Source organism: Vipera ursinii (genome assembly GCF_947247035.1).
Source record: "Vipera ursinii genome assembly, chromosome: 9".
Classification (NCBI taxonomy): Eukaryota; Metazoa; Chordata; class Lepidosauria; order Squamata; family Viperidae; genus Vipera; species Vipera ursinii.
In genome coordinates, this window is record NC_139523.1 from 2,970,684 (window position 1) to 2,993,156 (window position 22,473).

Consider the following 22,473-nt stretch of genomic DNA (forward strand, 5'->3'; position numbering starts at 1 on the left):
GGGGTGGGGAGCTGAGTAGAGCGAGAAGGCCTGGGCAAAGCCTGACCTCGGGAGTGGGAGTCAAAGGAAGGAAGAGGGTGAGGGAATCACCCAGAAGCCAGGCCAGGGTGACTCAGCTGGGTTCGCTGCCCCTCCTAAGTAGCTTGGGTCAGACTGACCAGCGCCACTGACCCTTGCTTAGCTGGGCCCCTTTTTAACACTGCTAAGTGGGTTTCATTCCATTTTTGTTTAAGATGCTGTGCGAGCCTCAACATCTGGATAATTTACAGTCTTTCATTAAAGGCGTGTTTTTATTCTCAGTATTCATGCTGCCTCCTCCTGCTGGGAAATCCTGGTGAGGTCCACCGGCCGGAATGTGCAGACTAGCTGTGACAAAGTCACGTTGCCCAGGGTGCACCACGAGGAGGCTAGTCTGCAAGGCAGCCCTGCCCAATGGCTAAACAATCTATGTAGCCGGCCATCGCTTTAGCCACACCAGTAATTGCGCATACATAATTCAATTTTATACATAATTTAATCCGTCGCTCGTGCTGTGTGTTTTTAAAATGGTTCACTGCTCAGATGTTTTATATTTTGCTATTTTATATGCTGTTTTGGTGACTTTTTATGCATTAATGCTGTATTCTCCTATGCCATATGAAATAATAAAAATAAATAAGTAAAACACGCGGGGCCAATTCAGCCACTTTGTGATTTTCCAGTTGGGCGTTGGAGGTGACAACCAGCTGCTGCCAACAACAGAGGAAGTCTCCCAAATGTGTACATAAAGGAAAGGTCAGGAGGAAAAAGCAGAGAGAAGACTTTAGCAGGGTGACTGTCAGACCTGCCCCAGCTAGGCCCTTAGGAAAGAAAGACCCTCAATTCCATTTGGTTGAAGTGGTAGGTTCTCTTATTAAGGATTACTGGCTGCAGCAAAATCTGGCTAGAACTAAACTCCCTGTGCAAAAGGTTACAAACTCTTCCCCTTCATCCCAGCCCTTGACGAGCTGGTCTTTGGCCAATGGTGTGCCTTGTAGGTGTTTTGGGAACCGCTTGGATGTTTGGTGCCGCTCACATTCCTTTTCCAGGCTTTGTGGCCTTGAACACTGGAACAGGCAGGTTCTCATACCTCTAGGTAAAGTAAAGGTAAAGGTTCCCCCGCACATGCGTGCTAGTCGTTTCCGACTCTAGGGGCCGGTGCTCATCTCCGTTTCAAAGCCGAAGAGCCAGCGCTTGTCCGAGGACGTCTCCGTGGTCATGTGGCCGGCATGACTAGATGCCAAAGGCGCACGGAACGCTGTTACCTTCCCACCGTAGTGGTCCCTATTTTTCTACTTGCATTTTTACGTGCTTTCGAACTGCTAGGTTGGCAGAAGCTGGGACGAGTAACAGGCGCTCACTCTGTTACGCGGCACTCGGGATTTGACCCGCCAAACTGCCGACCTTCTGATCGACAAGCTCAGCGTCCTAACGCACTGAGCCATGCGTCCCTTTCTCATACCTCTAGCTTCTATCAAACCTCTCACTCCCTCCTCTTTGGTTCATCTCTACCTGCTACGTGCCACTTGCCTACTTCCTCTTCCCCCCAGCCCCTTAACAATTTATGGCAGGATGCCAGCAAAGCACTATGCTGAAGATGGCAGTTCTGACAGTGGCATGCACATCTGGCTAGGACAGCCCATGTGAGGGGCTTCGTGCACATGGCCCTCGCTCAGCCTGCCTTGAATCAAACCTGGGTGGTGGGGAAAGGCAGATCAGAGCACCCCCTCCCCGCATTTGTGTGGCCTCTGTGAGGAAAGTCAGCAACTGTTGCACTGCGCCAAGTAAAAGTTCCTCATGCATTCTGATTTCTGGGCCCAGAGCCGGGTCTCTCTGGGGAAAAAGAGAACCCGAGGGAAATTTAGAATTTGAGACAAACATCTAAACCCAGATCCAACTTGAAATGAAACTTTGAACTGCCCGAGCTTGCCCAGAAGCAGCAGCAGAAGCTGCTGTCGCTGCAGCAAAGACAGACTTTCTGTGGCATTCAGACTTGACGCCAGTGCAGAAAGTGAGTGAAAATGTAAATTTGATTCTCCTAAAATTGCCTTCATGTTCCTCTAAGTGTTTTTCCTGGATAAAGCAATGTATTTAACTAATTGATCCTGAACATGCCTTTGTGTTTCAAAAACACTCCCCACCATCCACAGACGATGCATTATACAAAAGCAGCCACAGACTCGTCAGTCCCTCATTGAGCGACTTTGTGCATTTTGTTATTTACATGCATATAAATTAAGCACTTTGATCTCGGGTTGTTAATAAAACAACTAAGCCTCGAAGTCTCCCAGAAGGGAAGCAAGGCGGGCTTCTGTTAAGATGCTTTTAATTAATAAATCTGCAAGTGTTGAGGAATATGTACACAAGGAAGGGAAGGGAGGGGAGGGAGGGAGGAGTAGCAGGCATAATCCTGGCTCCTTCACCTTTGAAGGGAACCCTCTGAATGTGCTGGGGAGAATGTGGGAGCAGCAGCAAGGATGAAGGGAGAACTAGGCAATTCCCTGAAGCCAGTTGGTTTGGAAGCAGAATCTGTGGGCTGCTCACAATTGTCCCCAAGAGATGGCCTGGGGGTGCAGTCCTCATGCCAGGAGACCCCAGATCTCACCCAGGAGTCTGCCGGACAGAGAGTTCTCCTGCCTCGTCTTGCAATGACCGGGAGAAGGAAAAGGACTGGCATCTCTCCCAGGGCTCCAAAAACACAGGAATCCTCTTCATCAGCTGCCCAGATATTGTTCTCAAAGAAGCATGGATGGACATTGGGGCACAGAGACATAAAACATAGAATCATATGGCTGGGAGGGACCTTGGAGGTCTTCAAATCCAAAGCCCTGCTCCTGGTCAAATGGTTGTCCAGTCTCTTCTTGAAAACCTTCAGTGATGGAGCACCCACAACTTCTGGAGGCAAGCTGTTCCACTGCTAAATTGTTCCTACTTTCAGGAAGTTTCTCTTTAATGAGCTTCCGCTCATTGTTTCTTGGCCTCTCCTCAGGGGCTTTGGAGATGTTCTGTCCCAGCCTACTTAAGCTCCTTGTTAAGTTCACAAGGAGAAAACCCCTCTTCAAATAAAGCAGGCAGAAACCGCAGGACAAACCCAAACCCCTTTTAATTGCTCACAGACTTGAGGAAAAACAAACACAGTTCATCGCAACTTGATTCTTAACCTGAATGGTTGCCTTTGGCAACTGGCACCTCCCACACCTCCCCTTTTATTATGCATCCAAGGCGTGGCTTTCCTAATACCTGCTCCTTCACCTCTGGAACCGCCCCATTGCATTCCTTTGTCCTGCTCTCTTTGCCTGCCGGTGTTTATGAGCATCCTGAATGTCACCCAGCTGTGAGTTGTCACTCTCTCCCTCCCCCCAGCTTCCCAGCACAGCTGTGTCTAAGCCTGAGCGCAAGTAGAGGGGCCAGGCTCCTTGTCAGATTGTAAATCTTGTAGCTCCTTAGAGCCTCCCTCTGACTGATGACACTCCAGGCCACTCCTCCTCCTCTGAGTCTTCAGACTCAGCTGCCGGATCCAGGGGCTGGTGAGGATTCACAACAGGAGAATAGGCCAACCCCCTTTTCTCTGGGGCAGCCCCTCAGATGTTGGAAGTCTGTCACCTCTAATCCTTCTCTTTGGTAAACAAGGCATACCTAGCTCCTTCAATTGTTCATCATTTGATTTAGCCTTCAGGCCCTTTATCATTTTTGTTGCTTTCCTCCACACTGTTTCTAGGGTCTTAACATCTTTTTTGTGTTGTGGCAACCAGAGCTGGATGCAGTATTGCAAGTGTGGACTTATCAGTGCAGTATAAAGTGATATTATTACTTCTCACGATCTTGATGCTATTCTTCTGTCGATGCACCATAGGATTGCATTGGCTTTTTTGGCGGCTGCAGCACACATGGGACATAAAGAGCATAGGATAAAATCCCTGAGGAAGCCAAGGGACAATATGTTGGCATATGGAATTTGTTTGCCTTTTTCTTCTCAACTACCATGATGTGAAATGTAAAAAGGGGTATTGTCATGAAGTACCAATACAAGCTCCATCCTCTATTTGCATGGTGATGGTGTGTGTTTCATCATGTCTCACAAATGACACTTACACTATTTCCAAGGCCTCTTTTCAATTTCCCAGACAAATCTTAAGGCCTGGGATTCTCTGATAGATAATCAGTGGTACTGTAAGTATTAATCAGATCCAGCCCTATTTAACTTCTAAGACTGGCCGAAATTGAAAAGGTAGTGTCATTTATTTGATTCATACAGACTGCTTAGCCATAAATGCTCCACATTTAATGTATCTCCATGCTTCAATGAGTTCGAGAATACACAATGGGTTGCCATAAAGAAGAGGGAGTCAATCAATTCTCCAAAGCACCTGAAGGCAGAACAAGAAGCAACTGATCAAGGAGAGAAGCAACCTAGAACTAAGGAGAAATTTCCTGACAGTTGGAACAATTAATCAGTAGAACTTTGCTTCCAGATGTTAGGGTGCTGCAACACTGGAGGTTTTTAAGAAGAGATTGGACAACCATTTGTTTGAAGTGGTATACGGTTTCCTGCCTGAGCAGGGGGTTGGACTAGAAGACCTCCAAGGTCCCTTCCAACTCTGTTATATTCTGTTAAAGGTTGCACCCAACGAATAGTTTTGTGAATGGCTGCTGCTGGGGAGCCAGTGGCATTACATTTCCCCTGACTCTGCTACAGTCCTTCTCTTTGCCAACTCTCAATCTGTCAGAATGAACCACTCTGGGGAATCCTCTGGTGTGTTGTTTGGCTTTATTACAAAAAACAAGTTTATAAACCATGATTTGTGTGGTTTATGGGTGGTACAAACCCAGCCATCTGTCATTTATTTTTTTATTAATAAACCCTGGCTGAACACCAAGTATGAACAGCCAGTTTCAAGTCCAGAGACAGAAATTTGGGGTCTTCAAAATTGGGAGGCCTACAAGATTCTGTGGACTCCATGCTGCTTGCTCTGGGCTTGGTTGTGATTCACCAGCTGAAGGCAGCCTTTCCCTGGATAAAGAAAGCAGGCACTTCTTGTTTGTTTGCCCCTGGGCTGCAGGGCTGCATAGAGAAGCCAGATTGCCATAATCCCCGGCTCTCCTTCTAGCTAAGCCCCTCCCTTTGACAAAAAGCACCGTCCTGAATTTTGAATGTCATTTTCTTTCCATTCTAGAGACCTGAAAGCAATCGCAGGCCAGATACCCTCCCACCTTTGTTTCCTGAACAGCTACCAAGCGTGAGCTCCTTGGCATTCCAACAGGAAAGTTGACCTCCTCACACTCAACTCAGCCTTCCTAGTCTTCTTGTAGTTGCCCTGTCTACCTGTTTATCCCATCGCTAGCTCCCAAGTAGGCCTGGTTCAGGGTGGTGGGCATCTCATGTTTGAAGAAGCAGCCATAGGTGGCCTGCCGGCCTTGCGTCTCATTTGTGCAGTTGGCTGGGCCCAGGGGCCACAACAGCCAAACTGACAGCTCTGTTTATCATCCCTTTGCAGGGAGAACCAGAGGGGAATTTTACTCTGAGCCATAAAAGAGGGATATCCCAGTCAAATAAACCCAAGGACCCCTGCCCACTCCCCTCAAAGCAGACAGCATTCACAAGCTTCCTTTCCGTGATGAGAGGGGATGCATGACCCTCCTGGCTCCAAGGTTTTATTTAATGGTTTCTAGTTTTCCATTATACAGTATTTAGTTTGATATAAATGTGACCATAACTATGGCTAAACATAAAAAATATCTCACCATGGGGACAATACATGCCATGCAAAATGGCAACTTAAATTCCATATCCTTGGAAAACAGCCTTTGGCACCGGCTAAAGGGAATAAGGTTAGATTCATTTTGGTTGCTTCCCAAAAGCTGAAATAATTTGTCCTTCACAGATTTGTACAACTCCACATCTCCAGATGCAGATACCACAGAGGTGTGTGTGTGTGTGTGTGTGTGTGTGTATCGGGGGGGGGAATTGTAATTCAGGACCATCACACAGAGAACTGCACCCGAAGAAGCTGATCTGCAGAAAGGCAAGCAGCCCTTTTTCCACGGATGGATTTCTGTCTGCCCAACCTGCGATGCCACCTCTGTGGATGCGAAAGAGGAAAAGCAATTTCATTGTAAAATATTCATAGACAGCTGCTCTATTGCTTTTCATCTCTGGGTTGGTATAAGCTGAAGTTGGTCTATAATTAAATGATCGATGTTTTTCGGCAGCTTAACAGGGTGCTTGAAGTGTTTGGGTCTTGTAAATGATGTTTGTTGGTGGCCGGCTAATTAAGTGCAGCCACCAGAGCTCAAAGCCAGTCCAAAGGGCCAGTTATGGCTCTTGGTTTGGTGAAGGCTTCCTCCCGGGCAACCGTTTCTACTCAAGGCTTGCATCCAAGGGGACTGAGCCTTGAAATGGGGCTGGTGGAGCAGAGGTCTCCATCCCTGGGGACGGTTGCTTCTCGATAAAGAAGAATATTTGTAGCTCAGGGTTGAAATGAGGGTTGCTTGGTGCTCTCTGAGCGTGGTTGCTTTCTGGCAGACAGTTCATTATTCAAACTAGGTAACATCATGGTTACATGCACTGATGATGTTACATAGTTGGGTAATGAAACGACTGCAAAAAACAACCAAGCTCAGAGAGAAGACCAAGGACCCCTCAAGGTTGCTTCTTTGCTCCAGATACCTCCATGGCCTCCTTTTGAGAAGAAAGGGGACACTGAAAAACTCAGGCTGTAGGAACTTTGGACAACATTCAGGAGTATGGGAATAGGAGAGTAATGCATAACTGCAGGGACAGGGAATGCAAAACTGCCCCTTTTTCCTGCCCCACAACAAACCACCAGCTGTGGCAGGGACTCCAGTTGCTGGCAGTCATTTTGCTGCTGATCATCCTTCCCCATCTCAGTGAGAAGAAGCTGTTTTCCAACAGTGCCTCCATGCTCTGCAAGAGAAGATGCTTTCTCAGAATCCTGCTCAGTGCAGGATCTACGAGAGCAACTGTTACACATTCAGGCATTTTGTGAAGACTTTCTCCAAAGAAGGACCAATGCACACTCTCTCTCTCTCTCTCTCTCTCTCTCTCTCTCTCTCTCTCTCTCTCTCTCTCTCTCTCTCTCTCTCTCTCTCTCTCTCCCTCCCCCTCTGTCTCTCTCTCTCTGTGTTTGTATGTGTGTGTATTTTCTTCTCACCCTTATGGATGGTCCATGTCTTGAGGCCAGGGAGCTTGAGGATTCTGTACAGGATCTCAGCTAATATAAGGAAGTGACTTGTCACCTTCATCATAACAACTATAAACACTTTTAGTAACTTGTCACCTTTAAGATAACATTTGAGCACTTCTGTAATTTAGTTTTTATTTTAATTTAAAATTTCAAGTTTTCAGACATAGGAACTAGCAACTGAGGAGTATATCAGTAGGTCTCTGAATTCTACCATACAATTCAATAATAGTTTAAATAAAGTATTAAAAGAATAAAAGAAAAGAAATAGAAGAAAAAAATAAGGTTAAGGAAAGAAAAAGTAGAAAGAAAATTAAAAAAGAAAGAAAAAATAATGGCAAAGAAAAAGAAAAGAAAAGAAAAATATAAAGCAGTGACTTCCCACTTTCATCAAAAATATACACATTATCTGCTATATAAATTATCCCATCTTCCCATATCCCATTTCTTATCTATAAACCAATCCACACAAGCTATCATTTCAGTCCTGGTGTCAGCGACAGTCCATTAAGTTTTATCAGAGATAAAAACGTATCTATTTTAGCCTTGATCAAATAAACCAACTTTATGTTTCTTTTATTTCTAATAATTTTGCTCTTTAGTCCCTTCAAATAATGTTGTACAGATAGTCCTTGACTTATGACTCTGATACAGCCTGCCCATTATGATCATGAATTTTAATGGTCATAATGTGGGTCACCTATTGATTTTATTACCTTTTTTGAAGCACTTAACACCATAGTTGTTTGCAAATCCATTGTGGGGGCATTTTGCCTGAAAACCAGAAGTAATTGCCAACTCTTGGCAAAAATGTCATAAAATTCAGTCATATGCTGCAAACAGCCATAAATGCAGGCTGGTTGCCGAGCATACCAAAACAATTATTTGTTTATCTGATCATGGTAGTTAACAGAGATTGGATTTGCAACTGGGATTCAGATTTAGGTCTCAGGAATCGGGGAACTGAGAATCATTTAAGAAAGTGTATTTTCTGTGTCAGCCAATCAGTCAGGACTGTTTCTGGACCTTCTCTACTGGCTATTCATTACGTTGCTGTCCAGGAACTCCTGGAAAAGGGTGTTGGGAATGCTGGTGGACATCTGGGTGGTAGAAGTGCATCCCGTCACGAGCTGAGATAAACTTCACATCTTTGGACTGGAATGAAAAATACGACACCATGCAATGTTTACAAAGATCAATGAAAGAGTGGCCCATGGATCCCCCTAATGTCCTTTGGATCCCCCTAACCTCCTTGACTCTCAGTTGTTGAACAGCATTTCACAAAATGTGGTCTTTGGGAAAAGGAACAGAACAGTCAGATAGGTACTCACTGTATCTCTTGTGCTTCTTCTGTTAGTTTTTTCTGTAAGGAAGATTCCGGACGTATTTTCATATTTCTAATCATTTCACATTGATGTACCTTTTGTGGCTGGCAGCTGCCTTCCTGTGGGCATTCTTGCAAGCAGAAAAGCAAGTGGGGTTTTTTCCTGGTGTCGTCTGGAAATTACTGCATCCCCAGTTAGCACAATACCAGTTTCAAGAACAACCCAGTGGAAGCGGGCTTGGAGAAGATTAACTTCAAGGATTATGTGCTGGCTCTGCTGCTGCTCCACTTCTTCAATCCCTTCTTGTCTGACTCGGCCTTGGCAGAAAAAAAATAATAAGAAAACTGAAGGAAACCACAGGCAGATTTGATGCCGCTACTGCAGGCTTTCTGCTACAGTTATACTGAAAAAATTAATAATGTGGAAAATATAGGACAGCGCCTTCAATAACGAACCACTTTCACATACTTAAAAAGGGGCTAGCCCTTTGTGGCGCCCACTCCTTTCTTACTGGTGTGTTACAGAGATTGCTGTAATGAGTGTTGCACACGGCCCTTAAATCAGAATTAGATTCTCTAGGACAAGAAAGGAGTCAGGTCACCCTGAAGGCTTCACAGGAGCCCTAGCTTGGCACATCCATCCTTTCTTAGGACCTTTTCCCCTAGGACAAGAGGAACTGTCTGTGAAGGTTGTTCTCTGCCAGAAGTATGAATAAAAAAATGTCCCAGAACACCTTTCCAGACTTACAGGGTTTGCCCACAATTATTCTGCCATGCCAATTTATGTGGGGCAAATTATCCTTAAAAGAGCAGTGAGGCAGCATGCCAGAGCTGTAGGGTGGAAGTGGTTTTGATCTCCTCTTCCAGAAAACCTCTGAGCCATCATACCCTGAGTCAGTGATGGTGAGCCTTTTACAGACCGAGTGCCCAAACTGCAACCCAAAACCCACTTATGTATCGTCGGGTGCCGGGTGGGCGTGGCCCATTGGGTGGGTGTGGCTGTGATGGTAATGGCAGACTGGGTGGGACTACAAAAGTTCAATCAATCAATTCCATTTTTGCGAGATCTTTTTTTCCCTGCAAGAAGTTGAAAATGATTGATTGAACCTTTTTTCCTTTTTTTGCACATGGCGGTGGAGGCCTAAAGTGAAAAGGTTTTATAAAACCCAGCTGAAGGCCTAGGACTGTGGCGACGGTGCACGTGCCCAGAGAGGGCTCTGCGTGCCATCTGTGTCATGCGTACTATAGGTTTGCCACCATGGCCCTGAGCCCCTCTACTCTAATTCGGGACAGCAACAGGGCTGTCCCCATCTATAAGACTCCTCACCCAGTATCCTCCTCCTGACCCTGGTGTGGGAAAGGGGGTGTCTTTCTGCTGCTGTTCTGGCAACTAAAAAGCTAAAACTGAGATAATTGCCATAATGCCAGTAATTAGCTTTAAAGCCCTACATGGCTTAGGCCCGGGGTATTTGCGAGACCACCTGCTGCCATTGTCAACCTCCCATCGCCTGGTTCGCTCCCACAGGGTCGGCCTACTCAGAGTTCCGTCGGTTAAGCAATGCTGGCTGGTGACCCCTAGGGGTAGAGCCTTCTCTGTGGGTGCTCTGACCCTCTGGAATGAGCTGCCTCTGGAGCTGTGGATGGCCCCCGACCTTCGGTCCTTTCGCCGTGACCTGAAGACATGGATGTTTCAACAATCGGGCCTGGACTGACTATGGTTTTAAATTTGGTTTTATGGGGTTAAATTACTATGTATTGAACATATCTACTGTTTAATTCTTTTTTAAATTTTGTATTTTCATGTTCTTTTTTAGTTTTTATTGTTGTGAGCTGCCCTGAGTCCTTAGGGAGAAGGGCGGCATATAAATATAATCAATCAATCAATCAATCAATCAATCAATCAATGCCATATGCTGGTTTCACATGATTGAGGCATGCAACTAGAGATACCATCCCTTCTCCCCCTTGTGAGATGAACCAGTATCACAGGAAATTAAGGAAATTAAGCTTTATTTTTTAAAAAAGATAAAATTGTAGAAGATCTCCTTTTAGCTTTAAATATTAACATTCAGGTAGTCAATGTAGATAGGGACATGGTGGCTTAGTGGGTTAGGACACTGAGCTTGTCGATCAGAAGATCGGCAGTTTGGCAGGTTGAATCCCGAGTGCTGCATAACAGAGTGAGCGCCTGTTACTTGTCCCAGCTTCTGCTAACCTAGCAATTTGAAAGCACGTAAAAATGCGAGTAGAAAAATAGGGACCACTACAGTGGGAAAGTAACAGCGTTTCGTGCGCCTTTGGCGTCTAGTCATGCCGGCCACATGACCACGGAGACGTCCTTGGACAAGCGCTGGCTCTTCGGCTTTGAAACGGAGATGAGCACCAGCCCCTAGAGTCGGAAACGACTAGCACGCACCTTTACCTTTACCTTTAGTCAATGTAGGGGAAAAAATAACTAGATGGTTGTTCTGATCAGCAGAACTAACAACTTGCAAATGAATGGAAGAAAAAAGGGATCCAATTGAAAGTTTGAAAACTGAAAGTTAGGATCTTGCAGCCCACAAGATGGCAGTGATTTGTTATAAAATTCAAGGAAACTTGCTACAAAGAGACTAGATTTACAGGGGTAGGTAACTTTGGCTCTTTTATGACTCGTGGACTTCAACCTCCAGAATTCCTGAGCCAGCTAGGAATCCACAAGTCATAAAAGAGCCAAGGTTGCCTACCCCTGGACTAGAATGAGATGCAAAATTCTTAGAGATTCCTTGAAGATTCTCAATAGGCTAAATAATATTGTCATAAATTGTACAAATTACAAAAAATTGTATGAGAGAAAATGTTTGTATATTTTAAAAAATACTAATCCAGTTCTTAGCTAAAGTGGTTCTTCCTATTCCTACAAAGAATAGATGGTCCTGAAAACAGATGCTCCATCTGTTACCTGGACATTCGTTTTTCCTGGAAATCTTATACTAATCAGAGTCTGGAAGCCAGTGATGTGGAACACCATTTCTTGCTCTCTTTTCTTGAAGTTCTGCCTCTAGTTTTAAAAGAACAAGATCTGTTCCCTTCCCTGCCCAAGGCAGGAGACCTTATTGCATCCCGGACAAATGGCTGTCAAATCCTTTCCTGAAGATCTGCAGTGATGGAGCACCCACAACTCTAGAAGGCAAATTGTTCCACTGATTAACTGTTCTCTTTAGTTCTAGGTTTAAACAAGCTTCCACACCATTACTTCATGTTCTGACCTCTGTTGCTTTAAAGAATAACTCAATCCACTCATCTCTGTGACAGCTGCTCAAGTACTGGGAGACAGCTACAATGCCACCCCAGATCCTTTTCTTTCTTAGGCTAGAAATGCCTAGTTCCTGTTACCAGTCATCATACGGTTTAGCCTCTAGACTCTTTATCATCTTTGTTGCTCTTTCTAGGGTGTCATCATCATTTTTGTATCGTGGTGACCAGAACTGGATGTAGTATTCCAAGGGTGGCCTCAGTCTAGAGCAGTATAGGACAGTACTATGATTTCCCCATGATCTTGATGCTGTCCTTCTGTTGATGCCATCTAGGACTGCATTGACCTCTTTGACTGCTTCAGGCAATGCTGGCTCCTACTCAGATTGTGGTCCACTAGGACACTGAGATCCCTTTGGTTTTTCTTACCTAAATGTAGAACCTGACTAATCTCACCACACAACTGCATTTTATTTGATAGGGCCCAATGCAAAAGTCTGTCAAGATACTTCTGAATCTTAAGTCTATCTTCCTTTATTCTTCTTGAAGAAAATCTGAATTGCTAAAAAGCACTTCAAAGCCTTCTGAAGTACTTTGGCTGGGTTGACCAGTTGTGCGCGGCTGCTTCTGAGCATCCGCTGGGTTGACCGGTTGAGTGCGGGTGCCTCTGCGGCGGTCGCTGAGTTGACCAGTTGCGTGCGGCTGCTCTGCGGTCATCTAGCGGCTACTGAAGCAGGATCCCACCTTTGTCGCCACTGTTAAATCACAGAGGAATGAGATGCGTAGGCGATGGCTGCAACAGAATCTTTATTGGATGGCAGGTTGTAGTAGCAAGACTGGGGAACTGGGGTTACCTGGGTCCTTTTATACCTGGTCCAGGTGGGCACTGACCAATAGGTTCAAACCTTGGTTTCCCGCCTGGCGGTCAGCCAATAGGCTTCCATGGTTTTCCCGCCAGTGCTACTCCTTACCGGAGCTGTCCAGCAACAGCGCCTCCTGTAGTTCTTGTACCGTAACTAGACCCATACATTACAGCTTCAGTTCCTCATGTGGAGAATGGAGAGGAAGGACAGAATTGCACAATAACCGCTCTGATGCTGACCTGAACAGGTAGCCAATGAGATCTCTCTCCTCATTAAATGCTTTTCAGAGTTCTTTTGGCCTTGCAAGGCAAGAATTAAATTGTCCTTGGAACTATAATGATGGAGCCAAAATGGTTTCTGAAGATATATGCAATATAAAAGGAAGAGAAAATAATAAGCCAGTTGTTTAATGATGAAGCAAAATAATTATAGGCAACCAAAGAAAAAATGAAACGTTCCAACTTTTATTTCAGGTGGGGGTTTTTTTTAATAAGGGACCTTGTGCTGTAGCTTGTAATGGTGAAGAACGTGGAGAAGGTGCATAACTCAGATTTATTGAAACACTGCACACATGATATTAAAATCCAGAGAACACCTGGTGTTAGAAGGTTTCAATTGCCAATGGTTTTTGTACTTGCAACTCTCAGAGAGATCTAAAGCCGATAAGAAACGGTATGATTTTGGAAATGATAAAACTATTTTGGAAACAGAACTGTGTACAAACAATGAACACCTTATGAAAAAAATGTATATACTTTTGTTAAAATTGACAACAGAAGACAAATTAGTTAAAATTCTATGATAAACTGACCAAAAAAATCAATATAACAGAATAACAAAATGAGACAGAATAACAGAGTTGGAAGGGACCTTGGAGGTCTTCTAGTCTAGCCCCCTGCTTGAGGAGGGGGTATACCATTCCAAACAAATGGCTGTCCGGTCTCTTCATAAAAGCCTCCAGTGATGGAAGCACCCACAACTTCTGAAGGCAACCCATTCCACTAGTTCAGGGGTAGGCAACCTCGGTTCTTTTATGACTCGTGGACTTCAACTCCCAGAATTCCTGAGCCAGCCATGCTGAGGAGAAATGGAGAGGTTTCCATACGGAGCAATGCTGGCTCAGGAATTCTGGGAGTTGAAGTCCACGAGTCATAAAAGAGCCGAGGTGGCCTACCCTTGCACTAGTTAATTGTTCTCACTGTTCAGGAAGATACCAATTGATCAATGGGAAAATGTGTGGATAAAAAAACCTAAAATTTATGTTATGTTATAACCCCAAAGAGACCTTTTACAAAATGATGTAAGGATGGTATTTATCCACAGATAAAGAGGCTGAAACATACAGAGCATCCTTAAATAGTTGCTGCAAATGTAAGACTCAAGTAGGAAACCTTTATCACCTTTGGTGGACTTGTAAAAGAGCTAAGCAACATTGGGTGGAAATTAGTAATTCAGAAAATCTGAAAAATCAATGTAAAAGTCAGGGCAGAATTTTTTTGTTAAGGTTTATGGATAAAAGCAGTGGAAAAATCACATGGTGTTTTATTGTTATATACGATAACATCAGCACAACTTTTATATGCTCAGCTTTGGAAGGATCCCTATGATACCCACAACAGAAGAACAGTTAATAAAGCTGACAGAACTGGCAATGATGGCTAAGTTAACAGCCCTCGTGAGAGAAAACTCACTGAAGGAATTCCTCTATAACTGGAAGGATTTTGTGGATATTTTTTTGCAGGAGATTGTGATTTTGACACATGGATTTGATGATAAAATTTGAAAAGGGAGAAAAAGAATTTTTTTCTTGCATTTCCCCTTTTATTTTGGGGAAAATGGACATTTTATTATCGCCTTAAACTAAGAGTAAAATGTAAGCTTTCTTTATATCCTTGGAAGAAGTCAGAAGTCATTCTTTGTTCATATTTGGGTTTTTCTTTATACTTTTTCATACTTTTCTTCCTATTCTCTTTTTTACTTTTTAACATTTCTCTTGATTGTTAGTTTATGTTGCTTTTTATGTGTATGCTTTGTAAAATGCAGTAAAATTATTTGACAGAAAAAATGTGCATAACTGAAAGCTGCGTTTGATAAAACTCATGCTCAATTTAATTTAAATCAATTTAATATTGTTATAATTATCACTGTAAATGAATTATAATTAATTTAATTAACCAATTTAATTAAACTTAAATCAGTATAAATCAGATGCATTTAACTTGCCACCTAAAGAAATTTCATATTACAGCATTGAAAGGACTTACTTACACACTTTATTTGTGACAAATTCTGGAAATCTGAGGAAGTAGCAGAGAGGAACAATGCTACCTTGAGTTAGTCCACTTCATCAGATTTCCAGAATTTGTCAAAGGGGCAAAGGAGGATCCAAGGATGTAAAAACCAATCTATCAACATTAATATCTGAGAGGGTTCTTGAAGAGATCACACAGAGACTGCACCATAAGCCTCTTGGACAATAAAGCAACCTTGACCCCTTTTTTAAAATCAGTTGAATTGTGGGAATTGCTATAGATATAAAATGTCTCATTTCCCCAAAACACTGATAAAGTTTCCCATGATATTCTGATTAGCAAGCTCATTAATTGTATGAACACTAAGTGTATACTATACATAGAATTCAGCGACAATTAAGGGGAGGGATGATAGGGAGAAAATCTTTTCTTTTTCAAGCGGAAATCTTGTAGTGATGTGGAGACCCCACCCCACCACCCTGGGATTTTTCCTCTCCTCTTTTTGGAAGGAGTTCATTCTGGATTGTAGCCATGATAACTAAGTGTCTGAATAAACAGACTGAAGCTATTGAATTAAGAACTGAGCAGACTTCATTTGTTCAGAAGTAAAAGAGGCTCAATAGATTCAGGAGCAATAAAACAGTGAATGTTCAGAACTGATCAAACACAGATTTGAGAGCAACACACAACACACATACAGTATTAAAAAGAACGCTTGCCCGATTCCACCCAGTTGCTCAGCAACACCTGTGCTACATTCCTATTAATCGTGCCTTTTGGATGACCTCTCCTTTTGTATTTTTAAGTCTAATTTGGCAGGTTCATTCCACAACTCCATCACATCACAGTATTCAGGTTCCTCAGGAGGCAATTTTGACTACCATGTCTACAACTATCCCTTCCTAAGGAAGAGAAGAACTATTTGTAGCTGGTGGTCTTCAAACCTTTGGGGTGCCCTTCGATGCAAAGACTATCCATTCAGTCTATCCAGTGCTATCCGATGCTTCACAAGATTCATCCTGGAGTGTTAGGTACAGTTGCTGAAGATTATGAAGATTCACACAAGCAGACTGACCGCAATGGACATCTGGTTTTCAGCTGTTCCTGCTGATTTCAGATTACAGAGTTTAGTTGTCTTGGCCTTGATGCATAGTATGATGAGGCCTGCAGCTATTGACAAGTTTTCAATCATATTCTTATTTGGAAGCTACTTTTCAACTTTCACATGACCAGGTAGTGGGCCTGAGACCTTTTACTCAGTTGTTTCTCTTACTTTGCACCAATGGTGCCGTTATGTGGGCGCTTGGATGAATGTCAGGACTTCTATCTCTAGGCTTTCTCTCTTGCAGAAGCACGCTGATAGAGAGGCTGTTACAATACTTGGAGTTAAATAAGCAGGACAAAGCTCCCTGGTTCTGTTACTTCTACATCTTATATATTTTGAGAAATTGGTTATTAAGTCAAGACTGAACACAAAGCAATAACAACTACATTTATATCTACAAACTGCAGTGGTCACAGCCAGAAATAGACCATAGAACATAGAATAACAGGTGGGAAAGGACCTGGGAGGTTTTCTAGCCTTTTTGCTCCAGCAGGAGACACATACCATTCTGGAGAAAAGGCTGTCTAGTCTCTTCCTGAAAACCTCCAGTGATGGAGCACCCACAGCTTCTGGGGGCAACTTGTTCCACAGCTTAATTGTTCTTACTGTCATGAATTTTTTCCCCTTAAATCTAATTGAATGTCTCTTTGATAAACTTCCACCTGTTATTCCTTGTCCTGCTCACTGGTGCTTGGGAGAATAGATTGACCCCCCCCCTCTCCTCTGTGACATCCCCTTAAATATTGGTGGTTTTCTATCATGTCGCTTATAGTCCTTCTCTTCCTTAGACTGGACATATCCAGTCCCCTCAACCATTCATCGTATGGTGTCGCCTCCAGACCCTTCACCGCCTTGTTGCTTTTTTCTGCACTCTTTCTAGAATCTCAGTATCTTTTGTGTGTTGTGGTGACCAGAACTGGACGCAAAATTCCAAGTGCAGTCTTACCAGTTCAGTATAAAGTGGCACGATCACTTCTTGCGATCTTGATACTACCCCGCTGTTGATGCAGACTTGGGTGTACTTAATCTTGAACTAATTAAACAGAGATATTCAAAAGTTGTTCCATTTTAACATGAGTGAAGTGGAGAAAAGTTGCTTTGTGGAAAAAAATAGAAGTCATGAGGCCTCTTGCCAACTTTCCAGGTCCACTGATGTATTTGGATACTTCCTTGCTGAGATTTGTGAACCAGAACAAGTGCAGATCCCTCCCCCCACCTCAGCCGAAAGCTGGCATAGCTGAGCTCTGCTCCTCCTGGACTCAATTCTCCTGCCAGCTCTTGAGGCAATGGTATGGCATTTTGCTTTCTCTTCACCAGCCTCATATGGTCTGTATTCTTCTATTTCAATTGAGCTGCCTGGAGGTTTTCTCTCTGTGGTTCTTCATTCAGCTGCTCAGTTCATTTCTGCCCTCACTCTGCCACTCTTCTGCATCTGCCCTGATCCTTCTCCACATCCATTTTTCACATCTCCCCCCCATTTACGGGTCACCCTTATTTTTAATCTGCCCCAGGTTTGACTTACAGGATGAGTCAATGGCCAAACACGGAAGAGTTAATAAGTTCAGTTGGAGCGAGAATGTGAAAGGAATGCAGTGCAAAGCTCAATCACTTGCAAGATGCTGCAAGGCAAGAAACAGATAATGTTTTCAACGCATTTGATAAGATTCTTGTAAATCCTCTGACCACAGAATGGCCATGGAAGGGACATTTCCTCCAGATGGGCATCTGTCACACCTTGATAAATGAGGTAGATGGAATCCAGCATTGTACATAAAAGAGAAGTTGGGGAAGCAGAAAAGAAAAGGTTTAATTCTATTTCCAGTGTATTGAGATTCCTCTCAAAGAGTGCTCTGGAGGCTTTTGCCACTTCACCAGCAAGAAGGGTCTTTTTAGTAGGTATGATATGAATGAATGAGCAAATGAATGAACGAGAGAGGCTTGCTTTGCTGAAATAAACCTTCTACCAATAATCTCCTGTTATTCTTGGGTGGTGTTCAATGATATTGTTCTGGTGCTACATAAAGATTCCTAATTCTACAGGAGAGGGCAAGCCTCTTGTAACACAACTAGGTCTCACTCTTAGAAAACGGTTACAAATCATGGTGTAATTTGATGAGGGTTTCCTTCCTAGAGGAAAGGCCACCTACAAAAAATGTGGGAAGCTGCCTTGTAACATCAGACCCTGGATAAAGTTGGCACTGGTTGCCATTTTATGGAGACTCAGCCTTTCTCCCAGGGGGATTTATCTTAGATTTCTCTCTCTCAAGGATCTGGATTGGAAAATTCTCCAGCTGACTGTCCATGACTTCAACTCCCAGAATTCCTGAGCCAGCCATGCTGAGGGGAAAGGGAGAGGTTTCCAAGCTGAGCCATGCTGGCTCAGGAATTCTGGGAGTTGAAGTCCACGATTCATAAAAGAGCCAAGGTTGCCTACCCCTGGTCCAGGTTATCATAATAGCCTCCTGATAACCAACAAGGAAGACACTGACTTGGGTATCAGCCAATCTCCTGCTGCTGCTGGCCAGGTGGCCTTTTTGATGAACTTGGAAGAGTGGGCCCATTATTGGTGCCTTCTCTTGCATTTCTTTTCTGGAGACCTTTTGTGGCTATGTGGTCTGCCTTCTGTTTCTCAGCTTTTCAGGTTGAGCTGTCTTTCTTTGGAGATCTGCTACTAATAAGCATTTTTTAAGATGAGAGTCTCAGGACCACTCTAATTGTAGCTGCTCGGCCCACTGAAAAATCAGACCCCACCAAAATTTCCTTTCTGCTCTGTAGAAGAAGTGTTGCACCCCAACCGTCTTTCTGAAGATCCAGAATCCAGTTATTTAGCACAACCCAAGAGAAGAATTGAGGCTGGCAATATTGGACTGGGATGGAAGGAGGTCAAGGCCTTTTCTGATTCAGGGGAAAACATAGAGTTTGTGTTTGATGAGGCAAAGGAGGGCAAAATTGCCTATCCTGTTAAGAAAGTTCCAAGAAACAAAGAGTACAGATGCAGACCTAAAGGCCTAGATCTTGGTGGGCATCTCCAATCAATCGGCACTGGCTCTGCCTAGAGCCAGGAATGGCTGCAAGTCTCCAGTTCTGGTGTTGGAAGAAGCTGTGCAGGAGACCCAAATGGGAGCAGGACTTTTCTCTCTATTGCCAGCTGCTGCCAAAGCAGAATAGACGTGTGTGCGAGGGTCAGAATTGATGGGACCTGATATAAATTCATAGCATCAAATGGCATGAAAATGTTGTCAATTACTGTGAAGCAAAAAAATAAATCCTGGATTGAATTTTCCATAAAATGTTTAATATATGGTAGACTTCCTATGGATGCTCAGATAGAAATCTCCAAAATGTCAGAGAGCCAGAATTGATTCTGGATGCACTGTATCCGTTGAAAGGGGAACATTTTCTTTAAACTGCTTATTAATCTAACCTTGCCTTCTGCGTTTTTCCACGTGAATCTTTCCCTTCAGTCTTTACAAATCAGGAAAGTGTCACCCCTTGATTTACTGACAAAGCCGATGAGTGACATAATTTACCTCGCATGAGATCAGTTCATCAAACTGAGGAGCGCTTTAGTGGCCATAAAATCCCTGGCATTAGATACAATTGTGCCTGCTTAAAATGCAAAGGGGGTAACCTACATTTTGAAAATGCGGTAAAGGAGAACAAGAAACGATGCCAAGATGAAAATTTATGAGGCGCAAAGAGCCTGCATATGAATTCAGCAATTGCGGAGTAGGGTGGTGGAGCTGGCATGGAAAGTCATCTCCTGCTCTCCAATTTCCAAAGGGCCTCTGTGGAGAGAAGCTTCCTCTTCCTGGAAATTATCCAGCTGGGGGGCAAATGGTGCCATCCCTGTGGCTGCTCGACCTGGCCACATGTGGTGGGTCCTTCAAAAGTCCAGTGCTCCCCACACAGCTGCTTTGTTAGCTGGGGGGGGAGGGTGAGGAGAAGAAAGCCACCCTGCCGAGCAAGGAGTATGGAGGAGAGGACAGAGAGAAGATCCCCACCAACTCCCCCCCCCACCGGTGAGGAGAAGACTTCCTGGGAATCTTGCCACAACTCTGGAAGCAGGTGGGGGCTCCTGTAAGATTCCCTTCAGAGAGGTGTACAAACATGTTCTTTGTCTCTACCAAGTCAGAATTCCCTCAGTCCCTCATGGAATCCTTTCTCTCTTTGTAACACAAAAAGGGGGAGTTGAGGGGGGAGCAGGGCTGGATGTGTGGGTTTGATTTCCCACCTTTTCCAGCCTCCTATTCTACATTCCTAGAATATTGCGTTTCCTCTAAAGATAAGGGCTCTGCAGGGCTGGGGGGGGAGCTCTGTGATTTGATCATGCTTGCAAAGCACCCTGCAATTCATACTTCTAAAATTGCAGGCGGGCGTTTCAATAAGTAGGTGTAGCGTAATAATAAAAACTTTACAGGGAGACCCTGAGCCTTCACATGGCCCTTGTCCTGAGCCAGTTTCAGAACTGAGATGTAGCCGTGATAGAAAGCATTTTGCACGTGTCCGTTTTCCTTTCCAAATGTTGTATGTTTGAAGAGAAATGCATATGTTTTTATCTGGTTTCAAAGCACACATGGTTTTGTCTGTCTGGTTAGCAACCATGCTGGGATGTTTTTAAAATAAACCCTATTTGCAGGAGAAACCTCTCAATTTTCACTGGGATCACAACACAGAGAGAAGCTATTGTTCTTTCCCCAACCATAATCTTGATTAAAATTGCACAGACTCTCAGTGTGGCAATTTGCATCGACTGGAGGTACCAAGCTGTTCAGGGGCTTTTTATCAAGACTGCATGGGAAGGAAGGTAATTTTTTTTGAAGTTTCCCCTTTTTATTTTAATAATGTGAGTACTGTCTCCCGTTTTAAAGGGTCTTATTCATTTAATGCATACCTGCCTAAAACCAAATAGACTCGAATGCCTTAGGGCACAACTACTCATAAGAAATGAAGTCCTTGTAGGCAAATCTGTCTCTTGGGTAAAAGGGAAAGACAGGCAGAAAGAAAGAAAGAAGGAAAGAAAGAAAGAAAGAAAGAAAGAAAGAAAGAAAGAAAGAAAGAAAGAAAGAAAGAAAGAAAGAAAGGAAGGAAGGAAGGAAGGAAGGAAGGAAGGAAGGAAGGAAGGAAGGTGAAAGAAAAAGAAAGGAAAGAAAGAAAAAAAGAAAAGATGGAAGGAAAGGGAAAGAAATAGAAAGAAAGAAAGAAAAAGAAAGGAAGGAAGGAAGGCAGGAAAGTCATATTTCTAAATAATTTCCAAGGCTTGCTTACTTCCCACCAACTGTCAAAAGTAGAAGGGGATTTGTTTTCTAAGCTGGACTATAAAGAGCTTGGTTCTTGGCCTGGTATTACAATGCTCTTTGAGAAGTTATTGACAGATCCTCTGTGGCACAAAGTGGATCCTGCTTCATTGTCCCTCCCTCCCTTCAGTTCCTCTGACTGCAGTTTCCTTGTCCAGATGTTGGGCAGTGGTTTGCCCCTGTTGTTGTTTTCTTCTGCCCAGGCCTGGGAGATTGGTCCAAAGTCACCCAACTGGCTCCTGTTCCATCACTTCCTAGCCCAGCTAACTGCCATGCCAAACTGGCTCCCTTGGCATTGCGATACCATGCAGGGAAACAACAGCATCACATTTCAGTTTCTTAAGCATGGGCAGATACAGGAACAACAACAAAAAAAATGTGCGTCTCCAAACCAACCAGTACCTTACAGCGATGCGTGATTGCCAACTGCCTTCATTACACACCATCAAGATGTAGAAAAAGAGCAGAAGAGAAAATGCATTCGGGAAGTAAGATTCCATTTTAGATGCAGGCGGGGGAGGGGGGTCAGCTCCAGCAACCAACTCATTGAAAGGCGGCAGCTGCCACTCCAATTTCTGTGATTAAGGCACCAAATTATACGTCCCTGCTGTGGAAAATGGGGAGGGTTGATAAGGAAGGAGGGCGGAGTTCATCTCCCTTATCTGTATTTTGCACACATTCCTCTTGGTTCCACCAGCCGGGAGAGGGCTTTCAGTACCCCTCCCCCATCATTGTTTTCATTTGTTTTACATGCAGCAGGAGTGACAGGTGGGGGTTTATGATTGCACCTGTTTCCCCGATCCAGTTTTCCAGATTGTCAAAATGGACGAAGTTTGAAGGGAGGCGCGAGAGAAGGAAGCTTCTGACACATCTGTAGAAGCTTCGGAGAAAGGATTTTGTTGTCTTGCCAAAGACCAGTGACAAACACCCCGTAGAGAAGAATGTGCTAACAATCAGGAAAATATTGGGATATTTTTTTTAAAAAATGTAAGCATGTATTATTATGTAACTTGCTTGCAGAATTAATTCTGTCTGGGAAATTTTCTGATGGAAGAATCTCTAGAGCTACTGGACATATTGTCCACGTCTTTCAAGTTGAAAGGTAACTTTTGTAAACCAAGAATGCTTTCCCCAACTAGCAACTGTTGCTTTGATGTCCCATTTTGTCTTCCTGATAA

At 43.7% G+C, this 22,473-nt stretch overlaps 1 long non-coding RNA gene across 3 annotated transcripts; it reads right to left on the bottom strand.

Annotated features, from left to right (window-relative positions):
- Positions 1–4,772: 4,772 nt before the first annotated feature.
- On the bottom strand, positions 4,773–21,756 carry LOC310644239. Of its 3 annotated transcripts, XR_014493243.1 has the most exons (4): positions 21,698–21,756; positions 8,641–8,862; positions 6,686–8,375; positions 4,773–6,098 (listed from the first exon to the last, which is right to left on the bottom strand). It is a non-coding gene; the product is annotated as an uncharacterized lncRNA (long non-coding RNA). The 3 variants fall into 3 exon arrangements; XR_014493244.1 differs by having other exon boundaries at positions 4,773–8,375; XR_014493245.1 differs by having other exon boundaries at positions 4,773–8,375; positions 8,552–8,862.
- Between the last annotated feature and the right edge of the window lie 717 nt (positions 21,757–22,473).